We start from the raw sequence: 21,945 nt of genomic DNA on the forward strand, positions 1-21,945 counted from the left end.
TGCAGAGAAACTCGGTTGGCAAACACTGCCACTGGTGGTCATTCAGTATAATCTGCAGATGGAAAAGTCCACTGTTAGCACATTTACATTAGGCAATAGAAAAAAAATCTTGATTTTTATAAAGGGTAAACAGATCAATACTGTGGAGACTGTATTATTGTGAAAATCAACAGCTCATTAGAAAATAAAATCTCAATTTGTGTTTTTAACCTCCTATACTTCTCTGCACCCATGTCTCATTTGCTAACAGTCTCTAAACAACTGTAGCACGTACATTAGGACGTAGGTAAATAGATCTGTTTGCCATCCAAGTGGCAGCGTACCCTTCTCACTTCATTTGGTTTAGGATATGTTATGCCAGTAGCAAGTAAGACAGCTGATAAGTTGAGAGGGGGGGGGGTTTGCTACACTTAATGGGAATAATAAAAACTATGAATAGCATAATTACCATCTTCATTTTAGCCAATTGCTACCAGTTCAGCAATAGTGAAGGTCAGACTCCTGTGCTCAAACTTGCGTTTATACACATTTAGAAGTCTCAATAAATGCCATACTTTCTTACATCTTACCATTCTTAGTTTTCAGTTGGGCATCCTGTCTATCCTGCTACTCATTTCATTACCAAGAAAAATGTATCCTACTGCTTGCTAGGTAACCGAGTGGCCTTCATGTCAGACAACATCTTGCTTTCGCTTTATGATGTAAGCTTGCTAGGCAACAAAGTGTCCCTCATGTCAGACAACATCTTGCTTTAGCTTTATGATGTCAGAGCGGCACTGGACCAATTGTCCTTGTGGAAGCTGACCACACAGGAGGATGAGAGATCAGACATCTGTATTCATGACTACAAGGCAAATAGGAGGGGGAATGGTAAAAGACTATGAACCACTCAATGCACTGGAGCCTTTTTGAAAGTGGGATGGAGATGGACACAAAAAAGGAGATTATCATTAACAACAATCCATCTTGAGTATCAGAGTCCAACACACAGAGTGCAGGGGAAGAGGCTACATAAGCTTCCTTTCTTCAGAACGTAGCACTATCGTTCTAAAGTGAGATAGTGCATTTCAGCCTCAAAGGCAGCAATTTCCTCAAATGGAACATTGCTAGCACCAGAATATAAAAGCAGGCTTTAGTAGCGTTGGAGGCAGTCAGTCTTTTATTAACTATCATGACCAACACAACGTGATTCATATTACTTCCATCTTGACAAATTGTATTCAGGCACAGACTCCGACTATAAGGTAGTGAGGACATTCTGATGCTGTGAACGTCTTTTTAAAGCTTAAAGGAATGATTGTGAGATTTGCTTACCATATAAATTGGTAAAATGATGCCGTTTGCCGGAAGACTTCATTTTTTTTTTTTCTTCAGTCTCGGCAATGCAGAGAAACTCGGTTGGCAAACACTGCCACTGGTGGTCATTCAGTATAATCTGCAGATGGAAAAGTCCACTGTTAGCACATTTACATTAAGCAATAGAAAAAAAATCTTGATTTTTATAAAGGGTAAACAGATCAATACTGTGGAGACTGTATTATTGTGAAAATCAACAGCTCATTACAAAATAAAATCTCAATTTGTGTTTTTAACCTCCTATACTTCTCTGCACCCATGTCTCATTTGCTAACAGTCTCTAAACAACTGTAGCACGTACATTAGGACGTAGGTAAATAGATCTGTTTGCCATCCAAGTGGCAGCGTACCCTTCTCACTTCATTTGGTTTAGGATATGTTATGCCAGTAGCAAGTAAGCCAGCTGATAAGTTGAGAGGGGGGGTTTGCTACACTTAATGGGAATAATAAAAACTATGAATAGCATAATTACCATCTTCATTTTAGCCAATTGCTACCAGTTCAGCAATAGTGAAGGTCAGACTCCTGTGCTCAAACTTGCGTTTATACACATTTAGAAGTCTCAATAAATGCCATACTTTCTTTCATCTTAGTTTTCAGTTGGGCATCCTGTCTATCCTGCTACTCATTTCATTACCAAGAAAATGTATCCTACTGCTTGCTAGGTAACCGAGTGGCCTTCATGTCAGACAACATCTTGCTTTAGCTTTATGATGTCAGAGCGGCACTGGACCTATTGTCCTTGTGGAAGCTGACCACACAGGAGGATGAGAGATCAGACATCTGTATTCATGACTACAAGGCAAATAGGAGGGGGAATGGTAAAAGACTATGAACCACTCAATGCACTGGAGCCTTTTTGAAAGTGGGATGGAGATGGACACAAAAAAGGAGATTATCATTAACAACAATCCATCTTGAGTATCAGAGTCCAACACACAGAGTGCAGGGGAAGAGGCTACATAAGCTTCCTTTCTTCAGAACGTAGCACTATCGTTCTAAAGTGAGATAGTGCATTTCAGCCTCAAAGGCAGCAATTTCCTCAAATGGAACATTGCTAGCACCAGAATATAAAAGCAGGCTTTAGTAGCGTTGGAGGCAGTCAGTCTTTTATTAACTATCATGACCAACACAACGTGATTCATATTACTTCCATCTTGACAAATTGTATTCAGGCACAGACTCCGACTATAAGGTAGTGAGGACATTCTGATGCTGTGAACGTCTTTTTAAAGCTTAAAGGAATGATTGTGAGATTTGCTTACCATATAAATTGGTAAAATGATGCCGTTTGCCGGAAGACTTCATTTTTTTTTTTTCTTCAGTCTCGGCAATGCAGAGAAACTCGGTTGGCAAACACTGCCACTGGTGGTCATTCAGTATAATCTGCAGATGGAAAAGTCCACTGTTAGCACATTTACATTAAGCAATAGAAAAAAAATCTTGATTTTTATAAAGGGTAAACAGATCAATACTGTGGAGACTGTATTATTGTGAAAATCAACAGCTCATTACAAAATAAAATCTCAATTTGTGTTTTTAACCTCCTATACTTCTCTGCACCCATGTCTCATTTGCTAACAGTCTCTAAACAACTGTAGCACGTACATTAGGACGTAGGTAAATAGATCTGTTTGCCATCCAAGTGGCAGCGTACCCTTCTCACTTCATTTGGTTTAGGATATGTTATGCCAGTAGCAAGTAAGCCAGCTGATAAGTTGAGAGGGGGGGTTTGCTACACTTAATGGGAATAATAAAAACTATGAATAGCATAATTACCATCTTCATTTTAGCCAATTGCTACCAGTTCAGCAATAGTGAAGGTCAGACTCCTGTGCTCAAACTTGCGTTTATACACATTTAGAAGTCTCAATAAATGCCATACTTTCTTTCATCTTAGTTTTCAGTTGGGCATCCTGTCTATCCTGCTACTCATTTCATTACCAAGAAAATGTATCCTACTGCTTGCTAGGTAACCGAGTGGCCTTCATGTCAGACAACATCTTGCTTTAGCTTTATGATGTCAGAGCGGCACTGGACCTATTGTCCTTGTGGAAGCTGACCACACAGGAGGATGAGAGATCAGACATCTGTATTCATGACTACAAGGCAAATAGGAGGGGGAATGGTAAAAGACTATGAACCACTCAATGCACTGGAGCCTTTTTGAAAGTGGGATGGAGATGGATACAAAAAAGGAGATTATCATTAACAACAATCCATCTTGAGTATCAGAGTCCAACACACAGAGTGCAGGGGAAGAGGCTACATAAGCTTCCTTCCTTCAGAACGTAGCACTATCGTTCTAAAGTGAGATAGTGCATTTCAGCCTCAAAGGCAGCAATTTCCTCAAATGGAACATTGCTAGCACCAGAATATAAAAGCAGGCTTTAGTAGCGTTGGAGGCAGTCAGTCTTTTATTAACTATCATGACCAACACAACGTGATTCATATTACTTCCATCTTGACAAATTGTATTCAGGCACAGACTCCGACTATAAGGTAGTGAGGACATTCTGATGCTGTGAACGTCTTTTTAAAGCTTAAAGGAATGATTGTGAGTTTTGCTTACCATATAAATTGGTAAAATGATGCCGTTTGCCGGAAGACTTCTTTTTTTTTTTTTTCTTCAGTCTCGGCAATGCAGAGAAACTCGGGTGGCAAACACTGCCACTGGTGGTCATTCAGTATAATCTGCAGATGGAAAAGTCCACTGTTAGCACATTTACATTAAGCAATAGAAAAAAAATCTTGATTTTTATAAAGGGTAAACAGATCAATACTGTGGAGACTGTATTATTGTGAAAATCAACAGCTCATTAGAAAATAAAATCTCAATTTGTGTTTTTAACCTCCTATACTTCTCTGCACCCATGTCTCATTTGCTAACAGTCTCTAAACAACTGTAGCACGTACATTAGGACGTAGGTAAATAGATCTGTTTGCCATCCAAGTGGCAGCGTACCCTTCTCACTTCATTTGGTTTAGGATATGTTATGCCAGTAGCAAGTAAGCCAGCTGATAAGTTGAGAGGGGGGTTTGCTACACTTAATGGGAATAATAAAAACTATGAATAGCATAATTACCATCTTCATTTTAGCCAATTGCTACCAGTTCAGCAATAGTGAAGGTCAGACTCCTGTGCTCAAACTTGCGTTTATACACATTTAGAAGTCTCAATAAATGCCATACTTTCTTACATCTTACCATTCTTAGTTTTCAGTTGGGCATCCTGTCTAGCCTGCTACTCATTTCATTACCAAGAAAAATGTATCCTACTGCTTGCTAGGTAACCGAGTGGCCTTCATGTCAGACAACATCTTGCTTTCGCTTTATGATGTAAGCTTGCTAGGCAACAAAGTGTCCCTCATGTCAGACAACATCTTGCTTTAGCTTTATGATGTCAGAGCGGCACTGGACCAATTGTCCTTGTGGAAGCTGACCACACAGGAGGATGAGAGATCAGACATCTGTTTTCATGACTACAAGCCAAATAGGACGGGGAATGGTAAAAGACTATGAACCACTCAATGCACTGGAGCCTTTTTGAAAGTGGGATGGAGATGGATACAAAAAAGGAGATTATCATTAACAACAATCCATCTTGAGTATCAGAGTCCAACACACAGAGTGCAGGGGAAGAGGCTACATAAGCTTCCTTCCTTCAGAACGTAGCACTATCGTTCTAAAGTGAGATAGTGCATTTCAGCCTCAAAGGCAGCAATTTCCTCAAATGGAACATTGCTAGCACCAGAATATAAAAGCAGGCTTTAGTAGCGTTGGAGGCAGTCAGTCTTTTATTAACTATCATGACCAACACAACGTGATTCATATTACTTCCATCTTGACAAATTGTATTCAGGCACAGACTCCGACTATAAGGTAGTGAGGACATTCTGATGCTGTGAACGTCTTTTTAAAGCTTAAAGGAATGATTGTGAGTTTTGCTTACCATATAAATTGGTAAAATGATGCCGTTTGCCGGAAGACTTCTTTTCTTTTTTTTTCTTCAGTCTCGGCAATGCAGAGAAACTCGGGTGGCAAACACTGCCACTGGTGGTCATTCAGTATAATCTGCAGATGGAAAAGTCCACTGTTAGCACATTTACATTAAGCAATAGAAAAAAAATCTTGATTTTTATAAAGGGTAAACAGATCAATACTGTGGAGACTGTATTATTGTGAAAATCAACAGCTCATTAGAAAATAAAATCTCAATTTGTGTTTTTAACCTCCTATACTTCTCTGCACCCATGTCTCATTTGCTAACAGTCTCTAAACAACTGTAGCACGTACATTAGGACGTAGGTAAATAGATCTGTTTGCCATCCAAGTGGCAGCGTACCCTTCTCACTTCATTTGGTTTAGGATATGTTATGCCAGTAGCAAGTAAGCCAGCTGATAAGTTGAGAGGGGGGTTTGCTACACTTAATGGGAATAATAAAAACTATGAATAGCATAATTACCATCTTCATTTTAGCCAATTGCTACCAGTTCAGCAAAAGTGAAGGTCAGACTCCTGTGCTCAAACTTGCGTTTATACACATTTAGAAGTCTCAATAAATGCCATACTTTCTTACATCTTACCATTCTTAGTTTTCAGTTGGGCATCCTGTCTATCCTGCTACTCATTTCATTACCAAGAAAAATGCATCCTACTGCTTGCTAGGTAACCGAGTGGCCTTCATGTCAGACAACATCTTGCTTTCGCTTTATGATGTAAGCTTGCTAGGCAACAAAGTGTCCCTCATGTCAGACAACATCTTGCTTTAGCTTTATGATGTCAGAGCGGCACTGGACCAATTGTCCTTGTGGAAGCTGACCACACAGGAGGATGAGAGATCAGACATCTGTATTCATGACTACAAGCCAAATAGGACGGGGAATGGTAAAAGACTATGAACCACTCAATGCACTGGAGCCTTTTTGAAAGTGGGATGGAGATGGATACAAAAAAGGAGATTATCATTAACAACAATCCATCTTGAGTATCAGAGTCCAACACACAGAGTGCAGGGGAAGAGGCTACATAAGCTTCCTTCCTTCAGAACGTAGCACTATCGTTCTAAAGTGAGATAGTGCATTTCAGCCTCAAAGGCAGCAATTTCCTCAAATGGAACATTGCTAGCACCAGAATATAAAAGCAGGCTTTAGTAGCGTTGGAGGCAGTCAGTCTTTTATTAACTATCATGACCAACACAACGTGATTCATATTACTTCCATCTTGACAAATTGTATTCAGGCACAGACTCCGACTATAAGGTAGTGAGGACATTCTGATGCTGTGAACGTCTTTTTAAAGCTTAAAGGAATGATTGTGAGTTTTGCTTACCATATAAATTGGTAAAATGATGCCGTTTGCCGGAAGACTTCTTTTTTTTTTTTCTCTTCAGTCTCGGCAATGCAGAGAAACTCGGTTGGCAAACACTGCCACTGGTGGTCATACAGTATAATCTGCAGATGGAAAAGTCCACTGTTAGCACATTTACATTAAGCAATAGAAAAAAAAATCTTGATTTTTATAAAGGGTAAACAGATCAATACTGTGGAGACTGTATTATTGTGAAAATCAACAGCTCATTAGAAAATAAAATCTCAATTTGTGTTTTAACCTCCTATACTTCTCTGCACCCATGTCTCATTTGCTAACAGTCTCTAAACAACTGTAGCACGTACATTAGGACGTAGGTAAATAGATCTGTTTGCCATCCAAGTGGCAGCGTACCCTTCTCACTTCATTTGGTTTAGGATATGTTATGCCAGTAGCAAGTAAGACAGCTGATAAGTTGAGAGGGGGGGTTTGCTACACTTAATGGGAATAATAAAAACTATGAATAGCATAATTACCATCTTCATTTTAGCCAATTGCTACCGGTTCAGCAATAGTGAAGGTCAGACTCCTGTGCTCAAACTTGCGTTTATACACATTTAGAAGTCTCAATAAATGCCATACTTTCTTACATCTTACCATTCTTAGTTTTCAGTTGGGCATCCTGTCTATCCTGCTACTCATTTCATTACCAAGAAAAATGTATCCTACTGCTTGCTAGGTAACCGAGTGGCCTTCATGTCAGACAACATCTTGCTTTCGCTTTATGATGTAAGCTTGCTAGGCAACAAAGTGTCCCTCATGTCAGACAACATCTTGCTTTAGCTTTATGATGTCAGAGCGGCACTGGACCAATTGTCCTTGTGGAAGCTGACCACACAGGAGGATGAGAGATCAGACATCTGTATTCATGACTACAAGCCAAATAGGACGGGGAATGGTAAAAGACTATGAACCACTCAATGCACTGGAGCCTTTTTGAAAGTGGGATGGAGATGGATACAAAAAAGGAGATTATCATTAACAACAATCCATCTTGAGTATCAGAGTCCAACACACAGAGTGCAGGGGAAGAGGCTACATAAGCTTCCTTCCTTCAGAACGTAGCACTATCGTTCTAAAGTGAGATAGTGCATTTCAGCCTCAAAGGCAGCAATTTCCTCAAATGGAACATTGCTAGCACCAGAATATAAAAGCAGGCTTTAGTAGCGTTGGAGGCAGTCAGTCTTTTATTAACTATCATGACCAACACAACGTGATTCATATTACTTCCATCTTGACAAATTGTATTCAGGCACAGACTCCGACTATAAGGTAGTGAGGACATTCTGATGCTGTGAACGTCTTTTTAAAGCTTAAAGGAATGATTGTGAGTTTTGCTTACCATATAAATTGGTAAAATGATGCCGTTTGCCGGAAGACTTCTTTTTTTTTTTTTTCTTCAGTCTCGGCAATGCAGAGAAACTCGGTTGGCAAACACTGCCACTGGTGGTCATACAGTATAATCTGCAGATGGAAAAGTCCACTGTTAGCACATTTACATTAAGCAATAGAAAAAAAATCTTGATTTTTATAAAGGGTAAACAGATCAATACTGTGGAGACTGTATTATTGTGAAAATCAACAGCTCATTAGAAAATAAAATCTCAATTTGTGTTTTTAACCTCCTATACTTCTCTGCACCCATGTCTCATTTGCTAACAGTCTCTAAACAACTGTAGCACGTACATTAGGACGTAGGTAAATAGATCTGTTTGCCATCCAAGTGGCAGCGTACCCTTCTCACTTCATTTGGTTTAGGATATGTTATGCCAGTAGCAAGTAAGCCAGCTGATAAGTTGAGAGGGGGGGGTTTGCTACACTTAATGGGAATAATAAAAACTATGAATAGCATAATTACCATCTTCATTTTAGCCAATTGCTACCAGTTCAGCAATAGTGAAGGTCAGACTCCTGTGCTCAAACTTGCGTTTATACACATTTAGAAGTCTCAATAAATGCCATACTTTCTTACATCTTACCATTCTTAGTGTTCAGTTGGGCATCCTGTCTATCCTGCTACTCATTTCATTACCAAGAAAAATGTATCCTACTGCTTGCTAGGTAACCGAGTGGCCTTCATGTCAGACAACATCTTGCTTTCGCTTTATGATGTAAGCTTGCTAGGCAACAGAGTGTCCCTCATGTCAGACAACATCTTGCTTTAGCTTTATGATGTCAGAGCGGCACTGGACCAATTGTCCTTGTGGAAGCTGACCACACAGGAGGATGAGAGATCAGACATCTCTATTCATGACTACAGGGCAAATAGGAGGTGGAATGGTAAAAGACTATGAACCACTCAATGCACTGGAGCCTTTTTGAAAGTGGGATGGAGATGGATACAAAAAAGGAGATTATCTTTAACAACAATCCATCTTGAGTATCAGAGTCCAACACACAGAGTGCAGGGGAAGAGGCTACATAAGCTTCCTTCCTTCAGAACGTAGCACTATCGTTCTAAAGTGAGATAGTGCATTTCAGCCTCAAAGGCAGCAATTTCCTCAAATGGAACATTGCTAGCACCAGAATATAAAAGCAGGCTTTAGTAGCGTTGGAGGCAGTCAGTCTTTTATTAACTATCATGACCAACACAACGTGATTCATATTACTTCCATCTTGACAAATTGTATTCAGGCACAGACTCCGACTATAAGGTAGTGAGGACATTCTGATGCTGTGAACGTCTTTTTAAAGCTTAAAGGAATGATTGTGAGTTTTGCTTACCATATAAATTGGTAAAATGATGCCGTTTGCCGGAAGACTTCTTTTCTTTTTTTTAGATCAGTCTCGGCAATGCAGAGAAACTCGGTTGGCAAACACTGCCACTGGTGGTCATTCAGTATAATCTGCAGATGGAAAAGTCCACTGTTAGCACATTTACATTAGGCAATAGAAAAAAAATCTTGATTTTTATAAAGGGTAAACAGATCAATACTGTGGAGACTGTATTATTGTGAAAATCAACAGCTCATTAGAAAATAAAATCTCAATTTGTGTTTTTAACCTCCTATACTTCTCTGCACCCATGTCTCATTTGCTAACAGTCTCTAAACAACTGTAGCACGTACATTAGGACGTAGGTAAATAGATCTGTTTGCCATCCAAGTGGCAGCGTACCCTTCTCACTTCATTTGGTTTAGGATATGTTATGCCAGTAGCAAGTAAGCCAGCTGATAAGTTGAGAGGGGGGTTTGCTACACTTAATGGGAATAATAAAAACTATGAATAGCATAATTACCATCTTCATTTTAGCCAATTGCTACCAGTTCAGCAATAGTGAAGGTCAGACTCCTGTGCTCAAACTTGCGTTTATACACATTTAGAAGTCTCAATAAATGCCATACTTTCTTACATCTTACCATTCTTAGTTTTCAGTTGGGCATCCTGTCTATCCTGCTACTCATTTCATTACCAAGAAAAATGTATCCTACTGCTTGCTAGGTAACCGAGTGGCCTTCATGTCAGACAACATCTTGCTTTCGCTTTATGATGTAAGCTTGCTAGGCAACAAAGTGTCCCTCATGTCAGACAACATCTTGCTTTAGCTTTATGATGTCAGAGCGGCACTGGACCAATTGTCCTTGTGGAAGCTGACCACACAGGAGGATGAGAGATCAGACATCTGTATTCATGACTACAAGCCAAATAGGACGGGGAATGGTAAAAGACTATGAACCACTCAATGCACTGGAGCCTTTTTGAAAGTGGGATGGAGATGGATACAAAAAAGGAGATTATCATTAACAACAATCCATCTTGAGTATCAGAGTCCAACACACAGAGTGCAGGGGAAGAGGCTACATAAGCTTCCTTCCTTCAGAACGTAGCACTATCGTTCTAAAGTGAGATAGTGCATTTCAGCCTCAAAGGCAGCAATTTCCTCAAATGGAACATTGCTAGCACCAGAATATAAAAGCAGGCTTTAGTAGCGTTGGAGGCAGTCAGTCTTTTATTAACTATCATGACCAACACAACGTGATTCATATTACTTCCATCTTGACAAATTGTATTCAGGCACAGACTCCGACTATAAGGTAGTGAGGACATTCTGATGCTGTGAACGTCTTTTTAAAGCTTAAAGGAATGATTGTGAGTTTTGCTTACCATATAAATTGGTAAAATGATGCCGTTTGCCGGAAGACTTCTTTTTTTTCTTCAGTCTCGGCAATGCAGAGAAACTCGGTTGGCAAACACTGCCACTGGTGGTCATACAGTATAATCTGCAGATGGAAAAGTCCACTGTTAGCACATTTACATTAAGCAATAGAAAAAAAATCTTGATTTTTATAAAGGGTAAACAGATCAATACTGTGGAGACTGTATTATTGTGAAAATCAACAGCTCATTAGAAAATAAAATCTCAATTTGTGTTTTTAACCTCCTATACTTCTCTGCACCCATGTCTCATTTGCTAACAGTCTCTAAACAACTGTAGCACGTACATTAGGACGTAGGTAAATAGATCTGTTTGCCATCCAAGTGGCAGCGTATCCTTCTCACTTCATTTGGTTTAGGATATGTTATGCCAGTAGCAAGTAAGCCAGCTGATAAGTTGAGAGGGGGGGTTTGCTACACTTAATGGGAATAATAAAAACTATGAATAGCATAATTACCATCTTCATTTTAGCCAATTGCTACCAGTTCAGCAATAGTGAAGGTCAGACTCCTGTGCTCAAACTTGCGTTTATACACATTTAGAAGTCTCAATAAATGCCATACTTTCTTTCATCTTAGTTTTCAGTTGGGCATCCTGTCTATCCTGCTACTCATTTCATTACCAAGAAAATGTATCCTACTGCTTGCTAGGTAACCGAGTGGCCTTCATGTCAGACAACATCTTGCTTTAGCTTTATGATGTCAGAGCGGCACTGGACCTATTGTCCTTGTGGAAGCTGACCACACAGGAGGATGAGAGATCAGACATCTGTATTCATGACTACAAGGCAAATAGGAGGGGGAATGGTAAAAGACTATGAACCACTCAATGCACTGGAGCCTTTTTGAAAGTGGGATGGAGATGGATACAAAAAAGGAGATTATCATTAACAACAATCCATCTTGAGTATCAGAGTCCAACACACAGAGTGCAGGGGAAGAGGCTACATAAGCTTCCTTCCTTCAGAACGTAGCACTATCGTTCTAAAGTGAGATAGTGCATTTCAGCCTCAAAGGCAGCAATTTCCTCAAATGGAACATTGCTAGCACCAGAATATAAAAGCAGGCTTTAGTAGCGTTGGAGGCAGTCAGTCTTTTATTAACTATCATGACCAACACAACGTGATTCATATTACTTCCATCTTGACAAATTGTATTCAGGCACAGACTCCGACTATAAGGTAGTGAGGACATTCTGATGCTGTGAACGTCTTTTTAAAGCTTAAAGGAATGATTGTGAGTTTTGATTACCATATAAATTGGTAAAATGATGCCGTTTGCCGGAAGACTTCTTTTTTTTCTTCAGTCTCGGCAATGCAGAGAAACTCGGGTGGCAAACACTGCCACTGGTGGTCATTCAGTATAATCTGCAGATGGAAAAGTCCACTGTTAGCACATTTACATTAAGCAATAGAAAAAAAATCTTGATTTTTATAAAGGGTAAACAGATCAATACTGTGGAGACTGTATTATTGTGAAAATCAACAGCTCATTAGAAAATAAAATCTCAATTTGTGTTTTTAACCTCCTATACTTCTCTGCACCCATGTCTCATTTGCTAACAGTCTCTAAACAACTGTAGCACGTACATTAGGACGTAGGTAAATAGATCTGTTTGCCATCCAAGTGGCAGCGTACCCTTCTCACTTCATTTGGTTTAGGATATGTTATGCCAGTAGCAAGTAAGACAGCTGATAAGTTGAGAGGGGGGGGGGTTTGCTACACTTAATGGGAATAATAAAAACTATGAATAGCATAATTACCATCTTCATTTTAGCCAATTGCTACCAGTTCAGCAATAGTGAAGGTCAGACTCCTGTGCTCAAACTTGCGTTTATACACATTTAGAAGTCTCAATAAATGCCATACTTTCTTACATCTTACCATTCTTAGTTTTCAGTTGGGCATCCTGTCTATCCTGCTACTCATTTCATTACCAAGAAAAATGTATCCTACTGCTTGCTAGGTAACCGAGTGGCCTTCATGTCAGACAACATCTTGCTTTCGCTTTATGATGTAAGCTTGCTAGGCAACAAAGTGTCCCTCATGTCAGACAACATCTTGCTTTAGCTTTATGATGTCAGAGCGGCACTGGACCAATTGTCCTTGTGGAAGCTGACCACACAGGAGGATGAGAGATCAGACATCTGTATTCATGACTACAAGCCAAATAGGACGGGGAATGGTAAAAGACTATGAACCACTCAATGCACTGGAGCCTTTTTGAAAGTGGGATGGAGATGGATACAAAAAAGGAGATTATCATTAACAACAATCCATCTTGAGTATCAGAGTCCAACACACAGAGTGCAGGGGAAGAGGCTACATAAGCTTCCTTCCTTCAGAACGTAGCACTATCGTTCTAAAGTGAGATAGTGCATTTCAGCCTCAAAGGCAGCAATTTCCTCAAATGGAACATTGCTAGCACCAGAATATAAAAGCAGGCTTTAGTAGCGTTGGAGGCAGTCAGTCTTTTATTAACTATCATGACCAACACAACGTGATTCATATTACTTCCATCTTGACAAATTGTATTCAGGCACAGACTCCGACTATAAGGTAGTGAGGACATTCTGATGCTGTGAACGTCTTTTTAAAGCTTAAAGGAATGATTGTGAGTTTTGCTTACCATATAAATTGGTAAAATGATGCCGTTTGCCGGAAGACTTCTTTTTTTTTTTTTTCTTCAGTCTCGGCAATGCAGAGAAACTCGGTTGGCAAACACTGCCACTGGTGGTCATACAGTATAATCTGCAGATGGAAAAGTCCACTGTTAGCACATTTACATTAAGCAATAGAAAAAAAATCTTGATTTTTATAAAGGGTAAACAGATCAATACTGTGGAGACTGTATTATTGTGAAAATCAACAGCTCATTAGAAAATAAAATCTCAATTTGTGTTTTTAACCTCCTATACTTCTCTGCACCCATGTCTCATTTGCTAACAGTCTCTAAACAACTGTAGCACGTACATTAGGACGTAGGTAAATAGATCTGTTTGCCATCCAAGTGGCAGCGTATCCTTCTCACTTCATTTGGTTTAGGATATGTTATGCCAGTAGCAAGTAAGCCAGCTGATAAGTTGAGAGGGGGGGTTTGCTACACTTAATGGGAATAATAAAAACTATGAATAGCATAATTACCATCTTCATTTTAGCCAATTGCTACCAGTTCAGCAATAGTGAAGGTCAGACTCCTGTGCTCAAACTTGCCTTTATACACATTTAGAAGTCTCAATAAATGCCATACTTTCTTACATCTTACCATTCTTAGTTTTCAGTTGGGCATCCTGTCTAGCCTGCTACTCATTTCATTACCAAGAAAAATGTATCCTACTGCTTGCTAGGTAACCGAGTGGCCTTCATGTCAGACAACATCTTGCTTTAGCTTTATGATGTCAGAGCGGCACTGGACCTATTGTCCTTGTGGAAGCTGACCACACAGGAGGATGAGAGATCAGACATCTGTATTCATGACTACAAGGCAAATAGGAGGGGGAATGGTAAAAGACTATGAACCACTCAATGCACTGGAGCCTTTTTGAAAGTGGGATGGAGATGGACACAAAAAAGGAGATTATCATTAACAACAATCCATCTTGAGTATCAGAGTCCAACACACAGAGTGCAGGGGAAGAGGCTACATAAGCTTCCTTTCTTCAGAACGTAGCACTATCGTTCTAAAGTGAGATAGTGCATTTCAGCCTCAAAGGCAGCAATTTCCTCAAATGGAACATTGCTAGCACCAGAATATAAAAGCAGGCTTTAGTAGCGTTGGAGGCAGTCAGTCTTTTATTAACTATCATGACCAACACAACGTGATTCATATTACTTCCATCTTGACAAATTGTATTCAGGCACAGACTCCGACTATAAGGTAGTGAGGACATTCTGATGCTGTGAACGTCTTTTTAAAGCTTAAAGGAATGATTGTGAGATTTGCTTACCATATAAATTGGTAAAATGATGCCGTTTGCCGGAAGACTTCTTTTTTTTTTTTTCTTCAGTCTCGGCAATGCAGAGAAACTCGGTTGGCAAACACTGCCACTGGTGGTCATTCAGTATAATCTGCAGATGGAAAAGTCCACTGTTAGCACATTTACATTAAGCAATAGAAAAAAAATCTTGATTTTTATAAAGGGTAAACAGATCAATACTGTGGAGACTGTATTATTGTGAAAATCAACAGCTCATTACAAAATAAAATCTCAATTTGTGTTTTTAACCTCCTATACTTCTCTGCACCCATGTCTCATTTGCTAACAGTCTCTAAACAACTGTAGCACGTACATTAGGACGTAGGTAAATAGATCTGTTTGCCATCCAAGTGGCAGCGTACCCTTCTCACTTCATTTGGTTTAGGATATGTTATGCCAGTAGCAAGTAAGCCAGCTGATAAGTTGAGAGGGGGGGTTTGCTACACTTAATGGGAATAATAAAAACTATGAATAGCATAATTACCATCTTCATTTTAGCCAATTGCTACCAGTTCAGCAATAGTGAAGGTCAGACTCCTGTGCTCAAACTTGCGTTTATACACATTTAGAAGTCTCAATAAATGCCATACTTTCTTTCATCTTAGTTTTCAGTTGGGCATCCTGTCTATCCTGCTACTCATTTCATTACCAAGAAAATGTATCCTACTGCTTGCTAGGTAACCGAGTGGCCTTCATGTCAGACAACATCTTGCTTTAGCTTTATGATGTCAGAGCGGCACTGGACCTATTGTCCTTGTGGAAGCTGACCACACAGGAGGATGAGAGATCAGACATCTGTATTCATGACTACAAGGCAAATAGGAGGGGGAATGGTAAAAGACTATGAACCACTCAATGCACTGGAGCCTTTTTGAAAGTGGGATGGAGATGGATACAAAAAAGGAGATTATCATTAACAACAATCCATCTTGAGTATCAGAGTCCAACACACAGAGTGCAGGGGAAGAGGCTACATAAGCTTCCTTCCTTCAGAACGTAGCACTATCGTTCTAAAGTGAGATAGTGCATTTCAGCCTCAAAGGCAGCAATTTCCTCAAATGGAACATTGCTAGCACCAGAATATAAAAGCAGGCTTTAGTAGCGTTGGAGGCAGTCAGTCTTTTATTAACTATCATGACCAACACAACGTGATTCATATTACTTCCATCTTGACAAATTGTATTCAGGCACAGACTCCGACTATAAGGTAGTGAGGACATTCTGATGCTGTGAACGTCTTTTTAAAGCTTAAAGGAATGATTGTGAGTTTTGCTTACCATATAAATTGGTAAAATGATGCCGTTTGCCGGAAGACTTCTTTTTTTTTTTTTTCTTCAGTCTCGGCAATGCAGAGAAACTCGGGTGGCAAACACTGCCACTGGTGGTCATTCAGTATAATCTGCAGATGGAAAAGTCCACTGTTAGCACATTTACATTAAGCAATAGAAAAAAAATCTTGATTTTTATAAAGGGTAAACAGATCAATACTGTGGAGACTGTATTATTGTGAAAATCAACAGCTCATTAGAAAATAAAATCTCAATTTGTGTTTTTAACCTCCTATACTTCTCTGCACCCATGTCTCATTTGCTAACAGTCTCTAAACAACTGTAGCACGTACATTAGGACGTAGGTAAATAGATCTGTTTGCCATCCAAGTGGCAGCGTACCCTTCTCACTTCATTTGGTTTAGGATATGTTATGCCAGTAGCAAGTAAGCCAGCTGATAAGTTGAGAGGGGGGTTTGCTACACTTAATGGGAATAATAAAAACTATGAATAGCATAATTACCATCTTCATTTTAGCCAATTGCTACCAGTTCAGCAATAGTGAAGGTCAGACTCCTGTGCTCAAACTTGCGTTTATACACATTTAGAAGTCTCAATAAATGCCATACTTTCTTACATCTTACCATTCTTAGTTTTCAGTTGGGCATCCTGTCTAGCCTGCTACTCATTTCATTACCAAGAAAAATGTATCCTACTGCTTGCTAGGTAACCGAGTGGCCTTCATGTCAGACAACATCTTGCTTTCGCTTTATGATGTAAGCTTGCTAGGCAACAAAGTGTCCCTCATGTCAGACAACATCTTGCTTTAGCTTTATGATGTCAGAGCGGCACTGGACCAATTGTCCTTGTGGAAGCTGACCACACAGGAGGATGAGAGATCAGACATCTGTTTTCATGACTACAAGCCAAATAGGACGGGGAATGGTAAAAGACTATGAACCACTCAATGCACTGGAGCCTTTTTGAAAGTGGGATGGAGATGGATACAAAAAAGGAGATTATCATTAACAACAATCCATCTTGAGTATCAGAGTCCAACACACAGAGTGCAGGGGAAGAGGCTACATAAGCTTCCTTCCTTCAGAACGTAGCACTATCGTTCTAAAGTGAGATAGTGCATTTCAGCCTCAAAGGCAGCAATTTCCTCAAATGGAACATTGCTAGCACCAGAATATAAAAGCAGGCTTTAGTAGCGTTGGAGGCAGTCAGTCTTTTATTAACTATCATGACCAACACAACGTGATTCATATTACTTCCATCTTGACAAATTGTATTCAGGCACAGACTCCGACTATAAGGTAGTGAGGACATTCTGATGCTGTGAACGTCTTTTTAAAGCTTAAAGGAATGATTGTGAGTTTTGCTTACCATATAAATTGGTAAAATGATGCCGTTTGCCGGAAGACTTCTTTTTTTTTTTTCTCTTCAGTCTCGGCAATGCAGAGAAACTCGGTTGGCAAACACTGCCACTGGTGGTCATACAGTATAATCTGCAGATGGAAAAGTCCACTGTTAGCACATTTACATTAAGCAATAGAAAAAAAATCTTGATTTTTATAAAGGGTAAACAGATCAATACTGTGGAGACTGTATTATTGTGAAAATCAACAGCTCATTAGAAAATAAAATCTCAATTTGTGTTTTTAACCTCCTATACTTCTCTGCACCCATGTCTCATTTGCTAACAGTCTCTAAACAACTGTAGCACGTACATTAGGACGTAGGTAAATAGATCTGTTTGCCATCCAAGTGGCAGCGTACCCTTCTCACTTCATTTGGTTTAGGATATGTTATGCCAGTAGCAAGTAAGCCAGCTGATAAGTTGAGAGGGGGGGTTTGCTACACTTAATGGGAATAATAAAAACTATGAATAGCATAATTACCATCTTCATTTTAGCCAATTGCTACCAGTTCAGCAATAGTGAAGGTCAGACTCCTGTGCTCAAACTTGCGTTTATACACATTTAGAAGTCTCAATAAATGCCATACTTTCTTACATCTTACCATTCTTAGTGTTCAGTTGGGCATCCTGTCTATCCTGCTACTCATTTCATTACCAAGAAAAATGTATCCTACTGCTTGCTAGGTAACCGAGTGGCCTTCATGTCAGACAACATCTTGCTTTCGCTTTATGATGTAAGCTTGCTAGGCAACAGAGTGTCCCTCATGTCAGACAACATCTTGCTTTAGCTTTATGATGTCAGAGCGGCACTGGACCAATTGTCCTTGTGGAAGCTGACCACACAGGAGGATGAGAGATCAGACATCTCTATTCATGACTACAGGGCAAATAGGAGGTGGAATGGTAAAAGACTATGAACCACTCAATGCACTGGAGCCTTTTTGAAAGTGGGATGGAGATGGATACAAAAAAGGAGATTATCTTTAACAACAATCCATCTTGAGTATCAGAGTCCAACACACAGAGTGCAGGGGAAGAGGCTACATAAGCTTCCTTCCTTCAGAACGTAGCACTATCGTTCTAAAGTGAGATAGTGCATTTCAGCCTCAAAGGCAGCAATTTCCTCAAATGGAACATTGCTAGCACCAGAATATAAAAGCAGGCTTTAGTAGCGTTGGAGGCAGTCAGTCTTTTATTAACTATCATGACCAACACAACGTGATTCATATTACTTCCATCTTGACAAATTGTATTCAGGCACAGACTCCGACTATAAGGTAGTGAGGACATTCTGATGCTGTGAACGTCTTTTTAAAGCTTAAAGGAATGATTGTGAGTTTTGCTTACCATATAAATTGGTAAAATGATGCCGTTTGCCGGAAGACTTCTTTTTTTTTTTTCTCTTCAGTCTCGGCAATGCAGAGAAACTCGGTTGGCAAACACTGCCACTGGTGGTCATACAGTATAATCTGCAGATGGAAAAGTCCACTGTTAGCACATTTACATTAAGCAATAGAAAAAAAAATCTTGATTTTTATAAAGGGTAAACAGATCAATACTGTGGAGACTGTATTATTGTGAAAATCAACAGCTCATTAGAAAATAAAATCTCAATTTGTGTTTTAACCTCCTATACTTCTCTGCACCCATGTCTCATTTGCTAACAGTCTCTAAACAACTGTAGCACGTACATTAGGACGTAGGTAAATAGATCTGTTTGCCATCCAAGTGGCAGCGTACCCTTCTCACTTCATTTGGTTTAGGATATGTTATGCCAGTAGCAAGTAAGACAGCTGATAAGTTGAGAGGGGGGGTTTGCTACACTTAATGGGAATAATAAAAACTATGAATAGCATAATTACCATCTTCATTTTAGCCAATTGCTACCGGTTCAGCAATAGTGAAGGTCAGACTCCTGTGCTCAAACTTGCGTTTATACACATTTAGAAGTCTCAATAAATGCCATACTTTCTTACATCTTACCATTCTTAGTTTTCAGTTGGGCATCCTGTCTATCCTGCTACTCATTTCATTACCAAGAAAAATGTATCCTACTGCTTGCTAGGTAACCGAGTGGCCTTCATGTCAGACAACATCTTGCTTTCGCTTTATGATGTAAGCTTGCTAGGCAACAAAGTGTCCCTCATGTCAGACAACATCTTGCTTTAGCTTTATGATGTCAGAGCGGCACTGGACCAATTGTCCTTGTGGAAGCTGACCACACAGGAGGATGAGAGATCAGACATCTGTATTCATGACTACAAGCCAAATAGGACGGGGAATGGTAAAAGACTATGAACCACTCAATGCACTGGAGCCTTTTTGAAAGTGGGATGGAGATGGATACAAAAAAGGAGATTATCATTAACAACAATCCATCTTGAGTATCAGAGTCCAACACACAGAGTGCAGGGGAAGAGGCTACATAAGCTTCCTTCCTTCAGAACGTAGCACTATCGTTCTAAAGTGAGATAGTGCATTTCAGCCTCAAAGGCAGCAATTTCCTCAAATGGAACATTGCTAGCACCAGAATATAAAAGCAGGCTTTAGTAGCGTTGGAGGCAGTCAGTCTTTTATTAACTATCATGACCAACACAACGTGATTCATATTACTTCCATCTTGACAAATTGTATTCAGGCACAGACTCCGACTATAAGGTAGTGAGGACATTCTGATGCTGTGAACGTCTTTTTAAAGCTTAAAGGAATGATTGTGAGTTTTGCTTACCATATAAATTGGTAAAATGATGCCGTTTGCCGGAAGACTTCTTTTTTTTTTTTTTCTTCAGTCTCGGCAATGCAGAGAAACTCGGTTGGCAAACACTGCCACTGGTGGTCATACAGTATAATCTGCAGATGGAAAAGTCCACTGTTAGCACATTTACATTAAGCAATAGAAAAAAAATCTTGATTTTTATAAAGGGTAAACAGATCAATACTGTGGAGACTGTATTATTGTGAAAATCAACAGCTCATTAGAAAATAAAATCTCAATTTGTGTTTTTAACCTCCTATACTTCTCTGCACCCATGTCTCATTTGCTAACAGTCTCTAAACAACTGTAGCACGTACATTAGGACGTAGGTAAATAGATCTGTTTGCCATCCAAGTGGCAGCGTACCCTTCTCACTTCATTTGGTTTAGGATATGTTATGCCAGTAGCAAGTAAGCCAGCTGATAAGTTGAGAGGGGGGGGTTTGCTACACTTAATGGGAATAATAAAAACTATGAATAGCATAATTACCATCTTCATTTTAGCCAATTGCTACCAGTTCAGCAATAGTGAAGGTCAGACTCCTGTGCTCAAACTTGCGTTTATACACATTTAGAAGTCTCAATAAATGCCATACTTTCTTACATCTTACCATTCTTAGTGTTCAGTTGGGCATCCTGTCTATCCTGCTACTCATTTCATTACCAAGAAAAATGTATCCTACTGCTTGCTAGGTAACCGAGTGGCCTTCATGTCAGACAACATCTTGCTTTCGCTTTATGATGTAAGCTTGCTAGGCAACAGAGTGTCCCTCATGTCAGACAACATCTTGCTTTAGCTTTATGATGTCAGAGCGGCACTGGACCAATTGTCCTTGTGGAAGCTGACCACACAGGAGGATGAGAGATCAGACATCTCTATTCATGACTACAGGGCAAATAGGAGGTGGAATGGTAAAAGACTATGAACCACTCAATGCACTGGAGCCTTTTTGAAAGTGGGATGGAGATGGATACAAAAAAGGAGATTATCTTTAACAACAATCCATCTTGAGTATCAGAGTCCAACACACAGAGTGCAGGGGAAGAGGCTACATAAGCTTCCTTCCTTCAGAACGTAGCACTATCGTTCTAAAGTGAGATAGTGCATTTCAGCCTCAAAGGCAGCAATTTCCTCAAATGGAACATTGCTAGCACCAGAATATAAAAGCAGGCTTTAGTAGCGTTGGAGGCAGTCAGTCTTTTATTAACTATCATGACCAACACAACGTGATTCATATTACTTCCATCTTGACAAATTGTATTCAGGCACAGACTCCGACTATAAGGTAGTGAGGACATTCTGATGCTGTGAACGTCTTTTTAAAGCTTAAAGGAATGATTGTGAGTTTTGCTTACCATATAAATTGGTAAAATGATGCCGTTTGCCGGAAGACTTCTTTTCTTTTTTTTAGATCAGTCTCGGCAATGCAGAGAAACTCGGTTGGCAAACACTGCCACTGGTGGTCATTCAGTATAATCTGCAGATGGAAAAGTCCACTGTTAGCACATTTACATTAGGCAATAGAAAAAAAATCTTGATTTTTATAAAGGGTAAACAGATCAATACTGTGGAGACTGTATTATTGTGAAAATCAACAGCTCATTAGAAAATAAAATCTCAATTTGTGTTTTTAACCTCCT

At 39.6% G+C, this 21,945-nt stretch overlaps 1 long non-coding RNA gene across 1 annotated transcript in view; it reads right to left on the minus strand.

Moving 5' to 3' along the window:
• Nucleotides 1-6,688: 6,688 nt before the first annotated feature.
• LOC146776023 (uncharacterized) overlaps nt 6,689-21,945 on the minus strand; it is a 35,439-nt gene continuing 20,182 nt past the window's right edge. Inside the window, exons 16-27 of the long non-coding RNA XR_014972171.1 lie at nt 21,661-21,782; nt 20,279-20,400; nt 18,898-19,019; nt 17,517-17,638; nt 16,137-16,258; nt 14,830-14,950; nt 13,512-13,633; nt 12,134-12,249; nt 10,832-10,947; nt 9,452-9,573; nt 8,070-8,191; nt 6,689-6,810 (exon numbers count right to left, since the gene is read on the minus strand). This is a non-coding gene — a long non-coding RNA (uncharacterized LOC146776023). The remainder of the gene's footprint in view (nt 6,811-8,069; nt 8,192-9,451; nt 9,574-10,831; nt 10,948-12,133; nt 12,250-13,511; nt 13,634-14,829; nt 14,951-16,136; nt 16,259-17,516; nt 17,639-18,897; nt 19,020-20,278; nt 20,401-21,660; nt 21,783-21,945) is intronic.

This window comes from Triturus cristatus, chromosome 12 (assembly GCF_964204655.1).
Source record: "Triturus cristatus chromosome 12, aTriCri1.1, whole genome shotgun sequence".
In the NCBI taxonomy this organism is placed as follows: Eukaryota; Metazoa; Chordata; class Amphibia; order Caudata; family Salamandridae; genus Triturus; species Triturus cristatus.